Source organism: Ischnura elegans, chromosome 2 (genome assembly GCF_921293095.1).
Source record: "Ischnura elegans chromosome 2, ioIscEleg1.1, whole genome shotgun sequence".
Classification (NCBI taxonomy): Eukaryota; Metazoa; Arthropoda; class Insecta; order Odonata; family Coenagrionidae; genus Ischnura; species Ischnura elegans.
In genome coordinates, this window is record NC_060247.1 from 35,079,558 (window position 1) to 35,092,721 (window position 13,164).

The following is a 13,164-nucleotide window of genomic DNA, read 5'->3' on the forward strand; positions in this document are numbered from 1 at the left end:
TGGAACGTTAATTCCACATCTCATTTTAAAAAATAGGGGACAGTGAAAATTACTTGGATGTCAATTTCCTACCGTGCATGAAATAATTCTTAGTCAATATCACCAAATTGGAGTAAAAATGAATACTACTCCACCTTTGAAAAAATTTTCGGACAAGTAATAAATAACATCTTAATGAGTTTTATTAACTCATTAAGATGTTATTTATTACTTGAGAAGCTAAGAATGACGGACGCACATACTCCAACATGCTGAGATAGAGCAAATTTGGGAATCTTATCTCCCCAGCCCATTAAATAATATCACCAAAAAGAAAAAGAATTAACGGTGAAGTCTCATGACATCACACAATAATACATTTACTAAATCCATGCGCAAGCATAGGGAGAAGTAGTGGCTACTCCATGTCTGCTTTTGACGCTGTAGTGATCCTTTAAAATATCACTGTACAAAAATTGATCAACAATAATTACTCGGTTTAGTATTTTTATTTAAGTCAGCAACATGCACGCTCTACATTTACATATTCATTAATATTTAACCGTCTATTTTGTAAACATCGGTCTAAAGAATGATTATTTATTTTAATTAACTAATAACAATAGCAACATTTAAGAAGTGAATTGACTCGTAATTATGCTCAAACACCTAAGGTATTTCTTAGGTTTATTTAACGAATACTCTCTCCGATAAATTATTCTTATGCTCGGAAATGAGTGATTAATAACAGACTAGAAATGGCTACGTCGTGAAAATAGTACTAGAAAGTAGCAATTGTGGCAAGTTAAGCAGAAAGTTCGTAATCAATATTCGCAATTATATTTTTAAGGTCGACAAGGTTGCATACATTTGAAAAACCAAACGGAGAATTAGAGAAGACGTAGTATCTCCCCAATTCTGTTTTATGACACAAAAATAATATCAATGAAGATTGCTACTGGCAAGGCAGCTACTTGAACTTCGCTGTCACTACGGCTTTTAGAGGGATACATGGCTATAATGGTGTTGCCACATTATTTCACCCAAGCATCAGCCAAACGACTTTAAAAAAAATTATTTTTCATATTCACTCAACTTCAAAGAGACGGTTTTTCATTATTCAGAGTTATTAATACGAACAATATTGCAACAGATGCACGGAACACCACAAGCTTTCAGGCTAGGACAGATACCGGGAGTGATTTATTTTCAGGAATGCTAATGGAAGCTAATTGCCAGCGGAAATGCGAGCATCAGAGGATGGAAATCAAAGAACGATTAAAAATAGTCGGGAGAGGACAAGTTGTTTCGGAAAACGTTAAAAGCCCTCGCAACTTTTACGATCGTCACAATAAAACTTAACTAATGGCCCTCATCTCACGAAACCAATTGGCTCAGAGGCGAAGGAGACCCTCCTTCCTACCACCCTCAAAATATTTCCAACGCGGACAAGATTTCTACCGGGGGAACTAATTAATTGGCGTATTTGTTGTTCCATCTCCAGAAGTTGTTGCCTCTTTAAATTTTTTAACAGAACTGCTAAGAGGAGTAACCTGCCGACTCCTACTTTTTTTCACGCCTTCAGGACATGGTAGCTCGACTCTCGATGCTACCTACTCTTAAAAGCGGAGCTTAAATTCATCCCGGGGCACTTTGAAGTGGACTATTTCGGGATTACTGGCTTATTTAGAGTTTCCTTGACGATTTAATGGAGCACTCACGGGAAAGTGGGGCCGCGTGGGGTCCGAACCGACCGCCCGCACCGCACGGTGAGATGGAATGGGATTGTAAACGAAATGCGGTGGGAGGTTGAATGAGATTGCTCTATTACAAGCTCTAGCTTCCTTAAATACAGGCACACACCTATAAATTTCACCGCAGTAGTCTTGACCGGCTACAAAATAATTATTTTATCTCCAATCAAAAATATTAATTTTACAACCATTACTCAGAAACTTTCTTCGTGAGAGAAATTAACAACTACTTATATTTATGGTGACGCGCTCTTACTATGATTGTTTATCGCATAAATTATATTTAGCACAACCTATGTGGCTTCGTCTTTGTTACTAGATTAAATATAACAATCATATTCACTGAGAAAGGCGTAGATACGATGTACTTAATTCCTTGAAAAAAAAACATGATTTTTTCTGAAATAGAGAGGGATGGTCTGTATAAACAATTTCAACCGATTTAGGCATGATTCTGTGGAATTTCGGCATATTGAAATAAAATGTAACTTTATTTTTCCATAATTATTCTAATACGTACTTCGCTTAATGATCACTATCGAAAAAGTTATTACATTTTTTTTATTCTTAAAATCTCTACTAATTTTACATATTATATTCTAACTCTTTTTATGCTTGCTAGGGGCAGCAAATTTTTGCAAATATCAATTAAAAATTCAGTTTATTATTTCAAAAATACTCGTACCCATCGTTGTAATAAAACGTTCATATATGTCTTCAGAGAATGCATAGCATTACTATGTAGTCTATATCGCAATCATGCAAACATAAATCGTTTTACTGACCTCTCAGATTTCGTAATTCATCAAATGCGGTGCCTCCAACAATTGCAGTTGTAATTTTAAGGCACCTGAAGCACAATTTTTCGACTATTTTTAAGGAAAAAATTTGAAAATTCATGCCTGAATCAAATAACCAATTGAAATTAACACTAGCAATTTTCCACGATTATAAGCTTTTATTCCGACCTAGGTTTCGATATTACTACACCATATACAAGATACAAATTTGTTCAAAATTGCGCGTGGTGCATTCAATTTATGCATTAACAAAAATGCATAAAATAATTGCAGTATGGAAACCTGGGTCGAAATGAAAGTTTATAATCGTACTAAATTGCTAGTGTTTATTTCAATATGGAACAATTCCACTCCATCACGCTTGCTTTTTCTAATTTTACAAATAACCAACGTTTTAAAATGCGATTTCTCTTTCGCGAGTACAATCCGCGAGTTCGATGACCTTTTACCTATTTCTTGGTCACTTACATTGATCATGGGGAAGGGATAACCAGGTAATATAGTGTATGCACTCGTCCGAAGCTCTCTGATCTTTGCAACGGAATGTTCTCCCACTTTTCCCGTCCTTTCGTCTCTCAACCAATCTCGCAGTGTAATGTAGGAGACTCTTTGGCTCGGGTTCAGGCGTCAGAGATCCATTAGCGAATCCCTGACCAAAGGGGCGACCTGGGTGGGAGGATGTGAGTGCCGGCTGATAGAAGGAAGGGGACGCGACCTTGTGTCGGTAAAGAGAGCGAATGTTCGATAAGGGACAAATATATGCAAGTGGCATGGTATGCTCAAAGCCAAGTAAGACGTTTTCTCGTCCACGGGAGGGCGTAGGAATTAGTGAACATCGGGCAAAAAGGAGCGAGACTGAGAAGCAGTGTGTTAAGGTCTTTATTAACAAGACCATTGGATCTTGGGGATCACCGACCGTTCACCATGGCAACATTGGACGACTCTGCCAAGTGGTCTGAGATGCCCTTTTCCATGGACATGGGACATGGTCGATTTTTCGATTTCGTTCAAATTTTTGAAAACCCTTATTTTAGTGAACCTTAAGCATCATGGCAAAGCAAATGTAACATTTTGTTTACCTTCGCTACCTCTTTTTTGAAATTCAGGTATGGCTTGAAATTGAAAATGTTCTCGTCGTTGAGCCGCATTCAACTTTGAAATTACAATGCGTTTTTGCCAAGTCTAACACGATTTCTGAGTATTGTGATCAACTTTACTTCTCAATCATCCATTTACATCATTTATTACATACTTTGTTGTCATTCAAATGAAAAATTAACCAAAGACCAGTAAATACATGTTTGCACAATAACATTGAACCAAAAAAAGAAAGAGAGAGGTAAAAATTATGGCTGCCGAATTAAAGGCCTGCTCGTCGCAACTAAATTGTATCACTAGTTTAAGAACATTACGTAGAGGGATAACTATTTGGGGGAAATGTAGCAGTAAATATAGAGCAACTCAAGCGGGACTTAAGCATGATATTAGCATTTTACCGTTCTGATAGGTGACTTTCAGCTAAATCTACTCACCAGGGAAGTCAATTCACATCTGACACATATGAGCATCAGCTAAGTCAAAAATTTGAACATTGAAGTGATAATTAAAAACATAAATTCCATTCGAATGAATTTTATGATTATAATTAATTCGAAATTTTTTCACTAATCGGATGAGGAGAGCAATAAATGGGGAGAGGACAAAAAGACTACTAGTGATCTTAAATGCGGTCATACAGAACGAGATACAACCCTTAAGAATCATATACTAATTTTAAATCCTCAGCGCATGTAATTTTGGAATTAATTTTTAAGCAGATTCTTGTGATGGAGGACACTTAGAGCGGTACAATGATTCCTAAAAACCACAGGTTTCCTCCGGTCCTGCTCTTCAAAACCGCCCGGATCCCATTTTCTCATATATTTTGATCCTTTTATCCTCTTGACTGACCAAATCTCACCCCGTCCTCCCGAGGCAATCCAGGGGCAATTTAGTTTTTCTCTCCGTCAACCGCAGCGATATGTTTGCAGTCGGTCACCTAACTCCGACCAACTTTAAAAGCTACAACTAGGCTGGAATACGCTCAGTCCAAAGTCTCTCCACGATGTAATAAGGGCCCTCATCCCTTCCCCATATAGAATTCCTCACACTCCTCCCCCCCAACTTAAATGCTCCCACTCCATCCTACGACCAATTTTCCCAAAGACCCTTTGAGGCGTGTTACCACTTACCCCAAGTGTAAACCTTTCGAAGACTGGCCTCCGGCCAACCACAACAAAATCCTCTGCGTTCATCTCTCTCTTCCTCACGATCTCTTCCCTACCTTACCCTGTTCCCCCGTCATCCACGCTCTTCCGCCTAATTTTCTTCTCTTCCTTCTCTCTATCTCTCCTTCCTTCTCATCCTTTTCCCCAGTCTCTCCTGATTCATCTTCTGCTCAACAGTGACCGCCAATCTTCTTTTTCAAGTCTCCGAAACGCACCAACCGCGATCACTTGCGTTTTGAACGGCTTAGTGATAAAAAAAATCCTTTCCCAATAGTTGGCCGGCTCCTCATTTACTTTTATCGCGGTAGATATTTAATTAAAGCTTAGAGCAGCAAATCTGTGTAATGTGGTAGCCCATCAAAGAGTTATATCTAGTCAATATACCCCATTAAAGAGAAACTACGATGGCATCAAAAACTAATTCATTTCCAAATCCTTATACATTCCTTATTTAATCCAACTACAAAGAATGCCCAAAAATGGCTTTAAAATATTCATCAATTTTGTTTATACATAGTCGATTGTGATAGAGTTAAAATAAGAAAAAGATACATATTTTACGTTTTTTCGATTCCTCGCTTTACTATCCTGCAATTTGCATTGATAAATCGACTGCCCAAACACTTTCGTAGATTTGTTGATGACGTCACCGACTTCTACCGCGATCCTTGCACTTTTCCGCCGCTACTCCTCGACCTCGCGCATCCCCTCATCGCCTTTTTATTTTTTATTAACTCTCCACTTAGCTATCCTCTCCCTTAAGGATTAAGTATCTCAAAAAGAGCTAATAATACAAAACTACAATGATTTCACCAGTTTATGAACTGTTCACGGCAACCTTTGCTTGTTTTATATAAAATTACTAGAGAACGGGTGGATAAGCATGATTGTTTTTTCGTCGTAACTTATCTTTCCCTTTAAACTACCACATTCATTCGGGTACAACAAATAAAGATTTCGGGTTTTGAATAAACGACCCCATTGGCAAGAAGCAATGATTTTGGCTACATCTAAACTAAATATCTTACGCTTCCACTCCGTTCATCTATCTCTTCCATCTTTCCTCTTCCCCCTATCTCCATTCCTCTAAGACCTCAACACTCTTCCACCCCATTTTCGTCTTTCTTTCTTTCTTTCTTCTATTCCTATCTCCAAATTCTCATAATCCACGGCGACCGCGAATCTTTCCCGAGTCCCCAAATCGTACTGACCGCGATCACTCGCGTTGTAGACGGCTCTTTAATAAAAAAATATATCTTCCCAATTTGGTTGGCTGGCTTCTCATTTAATTTTATTGCGCTCATAATCGCATTAGAGCAGTGGAAATTAGATGGCGGAGATATTGATGCAGTCGCTATCCGCACGAACGTACTCAATTTGCACGGCAAAGGAAAAACCACGATGCTAAAAGAAGCTTATTAAATTCTAGTTCCCACAATTTCACTCTTTATCTCATAAAAACCCCTCCAAAAATTACTTTCGATAGTTATACATCAATCATATTATTAGAGCTTAACATTAAGTTCATTCCATTTACTTGCAAAGTGATTATCATGAGCTGAAAATAATGCTCCCAACATTAATGACTTGATAAGAGTTAACGTACCTAAACTAAGCTGGTGGTAATGTGAGGAAATCATTAACATTACATAATGAAATAGTTCAATATTTCCAAAAATCAATGGAAAAAGTGTAATTTCGGGAGTATTATTTTTATTTGTCATAAATGTTTGCAGAATAATAACCTATTTAATTCTAACTTCAAATAAACCTCAATGGATAAATAAATGGATATTGGAAGAATATACCTACCTAGAAATTAAATTTCAATTACTACTTTAAAAAAGGCTGTAGGTAATGAACCAAAATTACTGGCAATATCATCCGAGGGAATATAGCACGCATTTTACTGATCGTTAAAAACTAATTTCGAAGCATTTTTCCCGACTTTTAACAGCGGAGTTGATGGATAATAAAAAACTCTTTTACAATGGCGCCGATTAAATATTGAAATTGGAGCAGGACCTTAAATGGCCCACGGGAGGCCAAGGGGTTTTTGAGATCCGCACTAAAAAGTAACAGTGCCATTCGGCGAACCATAAACACGGGGAGTAATACTCCTCTCCTCTCGTTTTAAAAACGTATCATCGCACTCCCTCGCGAATGAAACAAAGAAATTGCCTATTTTAGCGGGCGCAAAAATAAAGAAAAAACATTCCTGAAATTAGTTCACATTTCCTCGGAAAATTAGAAATAGCGAAGGAGGAGGTTAAAACAATAATTACGAGACGAGGGAGAGAGATTGGGGACCGTGAGATCGTAACGTGGGGAACGGGAGTCGACGCCGAGCGTTAATGGCCAATGAGAGGAAACGAGGAGAGATGAGAGGGAGGGGGTGAGGGAGAAATTTGAGGGGTGCAAGACTATGTGGAATGGGAAGATATGGATGCTCATATGCGCGGAATAGAGGGGATGGAAAAAAGCGTGAGGACAGACGAGAGGATGGTCTGAGGTGGCCGCGACCTCACTAAAGCGGCACGCCTATGTTTTTGAGCAATTAGCAATAAAAATATTTGTTAATGGTATTTTTTATATGATGACATTTGAATGACCAAAATTTCAAGTTTAATGACCTAATACCAATTTTTAATCATCATTAACTTTATGTGCAACTATATTATACCTTTAGCATTGTTAATGATAGAAGAAATTCTATCTTTCTCCACTTGTTCCCGCGGGAAAATTTCGACTTGTCTCTGGCAACTGTACCTCCTGCATCACTTTACCCTATTTTTAATCGCTATTGGTCTCCAAAAATATTGTAGACTGCATCATCCTAAATAATTTTCATTACATACTTACAATACATAAATTGCGAAAAGAGTTTCATTAATATATCAATACTGAAGACTACAGTGATTTTTGGCCAGCTTTTTTCGATTTCAGCCCAACATGGGTCGGTCGTGGAAAGACGGGCGAAACGATAGGGCAAATAAGAGCGCGCTTGATGTGAGGAATAATCATCTAGATCTACATCTACATACTACCCCGCAAGCCGCCTAAAAAGGTGTGGCAGGGGGTGTTAGGATATCAGCCGTCTACATATATGTAAAGCAAATTCTCAAACAAAATTTATTAAGCCCTAGTCCTTTATGGTTCGGGAGAAAAACGAATCGCCGCATCTATTCGTTCGGAAAAATATTTCTCTTAATTTATCGCTTCCATGAGACCTGGAAATATGGTGCGGCTGTAAGATCTCAGATTCTTCTGATTATGGGAAACTCCGACTCCCGTTTCCCACATTACGATCTTACGGTCCCCAATCTCTCCCTCGTCTCGTAATTATTGTTTTAACCTCCTCTTTCGCTGTTTCTAATTTTCCGAGGAAATGTGAACTAATTTCAGGAATGATATTTTTATTTTTGCGCCTGGTAAAGTAGGCATTTATGTCGTTTCAATAGCGAGGGAGTGTAATCTACGTTTTTAAAATAATGCATTAAAATTGAATTCGGAAGATCGCCTGAGAATGAAAGGCAAGTCTCTTTTCGATACGACAGGAGACATGCAGGAAATCACCCGTTGGAAAACCCGAGAAACCTTCCTGCACTCTAAGATGATGTTCTCGTGTCGTTCCTAGAGATATCTATTCTCAATTGTTCAAGCAATATAAGCCCAGCGTGCAACCTCCGAGTCTCTAGCGACACACAGCCAATTCGCTTAACATCTGGTCAACTCTGTCTGTACGCCCATAGCAGTTTTTGACGAATAACGCAGATTTTCTTTCTATTTTATTCAGTTCACGGATTCATTATTTCCTTTCCGGATCTCACATGCTCGCTCGCTGCATATTCAAGGTGTGGTCGTACGAGTGCGTAATAGCACCTTTCTTTTAATTTTTCAAATATAAAAAAATCTTTCCGAAAAGCTTCCCACAATACGCTTGACGAATCTTAACTTCCCAGGCACTTTACTTCGTCTGTTGCCTTTAAATGATATGGATGCTTTTATACGGGGAATAGAGGAAGGGAAACGCGTACTATCAGATGATAGATTGGTTTGTGGAGGTCGGTTGCGTACAACGGAGTGGAAAGATGGGGGAAAAGATAGGGGAAATAATTGCGAGCTTGATGTGAGGAATAAACGTACGAGGCGGAGGGGTTGACTATAATAGACTGGTAGGAATGTGTTCCGCGAGATGGCAGGAACAGCGTGGACGAGGGGAGGGATGCACTCCGCGAAAATGGAAGTGAAAATCGTTTTCACGGCTGTTGTTAGCACGACTGATTGCGAGGGTTTCGGCCGATGTCTCGTGAATTAGAAACCAAAAGGGCGGTTGAACGACAGCGTTATTATCCACTAGCCGAGTAAATAGCTCGGTGTCGATGGTATGCTGGTACGGACAAGATGGAGGAGGACCAAAGATACCAGAATATATTTCAAAGAGGTCGAAAAAAATGAGGCTTCACAGGTGGTGATTATTTTTGCTGGAGATGAATCGCTTATTTCTTAAGACCGGCGTGCTACCATTGTTTTGATTGCTTTGTGCTAATGGGCATCGCTAATAAAATCAATTATAACTCACATTTTATGCCTTACCTCCAAGTCTTTCTGTACCTTCAATCTGCAGAAAATGTATATAAAAGTACATACCGCACTTTCTAAATCTCATCCATGTAATCATGAGCATATTCTCACGAAAATTTACAATATCCAAGTATCTGCAGCCTCGGTAAGTGAACTCTGCATCCTTGGAGTTCAGTTGTACAGGCAAAATAGGTGTCATTTATACAAATAGTAATTTTCAATCGCGGAGACCAGTGTCACATTTATTGGGGAATTTGCTTTAATCAAAATCGATTAAATGTTAATCCAATATTCACAGTAACAAATACACCCATTCATTTTAACTGAAGTTTTAAACCCTTAATTCCTGTAGCTTAATTTTTTCCAAAAGTTACTTCTAACCGTTCCAATTAAACATAGGCTAGGTTGAAAACCGCTCTTCCTCTGCTTCGTTTCCTCAGTAAATGTTAGCAAGAGAAAATCCAAGTACGGAAAAGACAATGAATCCAAGAAACTTTGTAAAATTTTCATACCCGACAGCGGGGAAGACAAGTCGTTACAAAGCACATCCTTACATACAGGTAAAATAGCAAGGACGATGATCGAGTAAATAAAGTGTACCAAGCTTATGTTTAGTAGGGTATCAGCAAAAAGAAAAACAGGATGATATTTGGATAAGGTTGGGCCTGAGAGCGTTTGAAGGATTGAAACTATGTAAAGTGAGAGTGAGCATTCTGGATAAGGATATTATGCGTACGTCAAATTAAGTAAAACAAAATAGAATTAAAAACCTCGTGCAAAACTGCAACTAATGTATAAAAACATGGGTGATCCTGCCAGAGGTGAAGATTGCGAAAAAAGGTTTTGGGTAACTTTTCTAAAAAAGTAAATCGTAGTGGAAATTAAAGAATCGAGACAAAGAATCAATATATGTATGTAGGGCAGAGATTGAAATAAATCCTGGACTACGCATAAATTTGGAATCATTAATGACTTTGTCGAGAGGGTAGTAAGAATTTGAAAACGAAATGTCTATCTACTGAAATAACTGATTTAAATTTCACTTTCGTGGCCTAACGCCTGAAGCCACTAATACATTACATTTTCTTAACCTCTCCTTAACCTCATCATCACAGCTATTACCTCAAAGAGCTGGGAATGAACAACTGACTGCCCTTTTTCACCCAGATAATATAGTTGGAACCAACAATAGTCAGGAATAAAAAGTCGAGGATGCATTAAAGTATATTAAAAGAGATAGTCTTAAGTAAAATGACTGTAACAATTAGAATGCAATTTCAATGAATTTCACACTTCGATTGAAGATATTGCATAGGCGAGAAAGACATTTTTATGGCTGAAGTAGTATCCAAAAAAGGAAATTAATATTTAGAGGAACGATGAACAAACAGATAAAGATAGGGTAACAGGGGGTAGGAATTATGGAGCAGACGTTGAGTAGGTAGGGAGGATTTGTGATGGAATGCAGGAGTAAACGTGGGAGGTCAAGTCTACGAGATAAGCCATGTTTCATGGAAACCCGTAAAGGAGTTGTGGGGTCCAGTCGGCAAGGTTAACAAGCGGTAACCTATTTGGCGATGCGGTGAAAGTTGTGTGCAGAAAGACCCTAAGCAGAAGGCATTATTGATATGGCGAGGAAAAATTTGCATACTAGAGATAGAAGGGTGTAAAAGTACAGACGATATGGTGAACAATTGCTGCAATAACAACAGCTGACAATCAACAGCACATGTATTCTAGCGTTGACCGACCTCGCAGATGGAGGACAGGATAGCTATTGGCTTTATAATGTAAAGATAAAGGAACAACAATCTAGTAAAAATTACGAGGGCGAAGTGATATCTATCGATTAATCAGGATAGAAATGCTTTGTGGTTTAAAATTTTAAAATGAAGTCTTCTTCATTATAATTGTGTACAAACTTATAAAAAAATCTCAATTTTGTTACTCATCCACAACCAAGTTTATTCCAGACCAAGCGTAGGTATATAGCATATGAGCCAGACTACTGCCATAAATCGTTCAAATGAAAGCGTAATTATATCATTCGTGAAAATTAAATGTAATACAGCGTTCAGATGGATTTTCAATACGAGGTAGAATTATTTTTTTTTTATAATTACGTTCAAGTTAAATTAAAAACGGTTTTGATTGACTCTCCACGGTCCATATCATTAAGCACGTAATAATGACACATGCAGTTCACACATCGATAAAAATTTCCCGTCCATACAGATGCGCCACCAAGAAACAAATTATTTGCACGGATATGCGTGAATTGGAGAAATACTGAAAAACCTCCAACATCATACATCATCAAATATCATTCCGTTTCCCATCCTATTCCACACTTGAAATTTTTTGAGCTTGTAAACTGAAGACTTAGCACACAATTTCCGTAATTTGACATCTGAATCACTGATTTTTTTGTGAAGTATTTTCTTTCATTGTTAGTTTTTGTAAAAATGGCCGCATATTTCGAAAATGAATCAGGAATTACCAACCATACCATAATTTATCCAACACATTTCATTGCCCATTCACTGTCAATCATAGAAGTATGTCATTCACGCAATTCACGTTGAGTGACTTAGGAGCGCAAAATTACATTTTCTAATCTGCACCATCCTAATCTAGATTCACGCGTATGAGCGCTCCATGACAAATGCTACCATTCATTACGCAACTACCGCATCCAGAACACGTACTTTCCAACCCGTGCCCACCAAACCAGCCCATAGTAGAATCCGTCCCCCTGCAACAACACACCCCTCACCACCTTTCCCTATGACCCCCTCCATTGCTACCGCATCAGAGAGAGAACGAGAGAGAAGAGACCAAACGGCCACAGCCACCCCTGCTAGATGATGATTCGATGAAATTAATGAGGCTATAAAAGAGGTCCATAAAAGCGGCGGAGAAGAGGAAATTATTTTTTCCTCTCCCCCTCTCCCCAAACTCACCCCCGGCTATTCCCATCTCATATAAAGCAGAGAGAGATAAAAATGGGAATAAGCGAGCGTTTATGGAAGGACTTGCTCCCATGGACTGTTCGGAGGGAGGGAGAATGTATGGGGGGTGGGAGTTTGGAGGGGAGGGACAATGTTTGCGGAAGGGTTTGAATGGTTAGGGGCGCAAGTTAGTGTTTTAGGTAGGGAAAATGCTCCCTGGGGATAGATAGAAGCGGCGAATTGGTAGGGGAATGGAGGAAGACAAGTGGAGTGGTGGTAGGAGGGTAGTATGATGGGTTAGGGGTGGAAAGAGAGAGAAAGAGAAGGAGAGAAAGAGTGGCAACTGTCTCCCTCTAGCGGAGGCCGGAAAAAAGTGCGTTTCATTGCGCGGAAAAAACTCGCAATGGATTTCATCCCCATGTGAAATGGTCGCTTGTTTTATTTTTTTTTCTGCGAGGCAATAATGAACTCCGGAGAGTGGAGAGGGTGAGGCTATTTACAGTGGAGTGGGAAAGGGGGAATTGGTGGAAAAAACGATACTCTGAACGCCCTGCGCACTAAAAAAATGAAAATGGATAGGATGCATGAAAACAAACTGAAATACAAAATAAATAAATCAAGATAAATAAACCCCCTATTCCGACTTAATAACGTGTGATCCGAGGGAGCGGGGAAATATAAAAAAACGGACATTACCAAGGTGGATCTCGTCTCGCGTAGTCTAGCCAGTGATTCCTCGTCTCGATGTTTTACTATCGAATTGAATGCAGATTGCGGTCGACTTCGCTTGTGCATTTACCTTGCTGTTCATTTCATTACCAATGCTCCC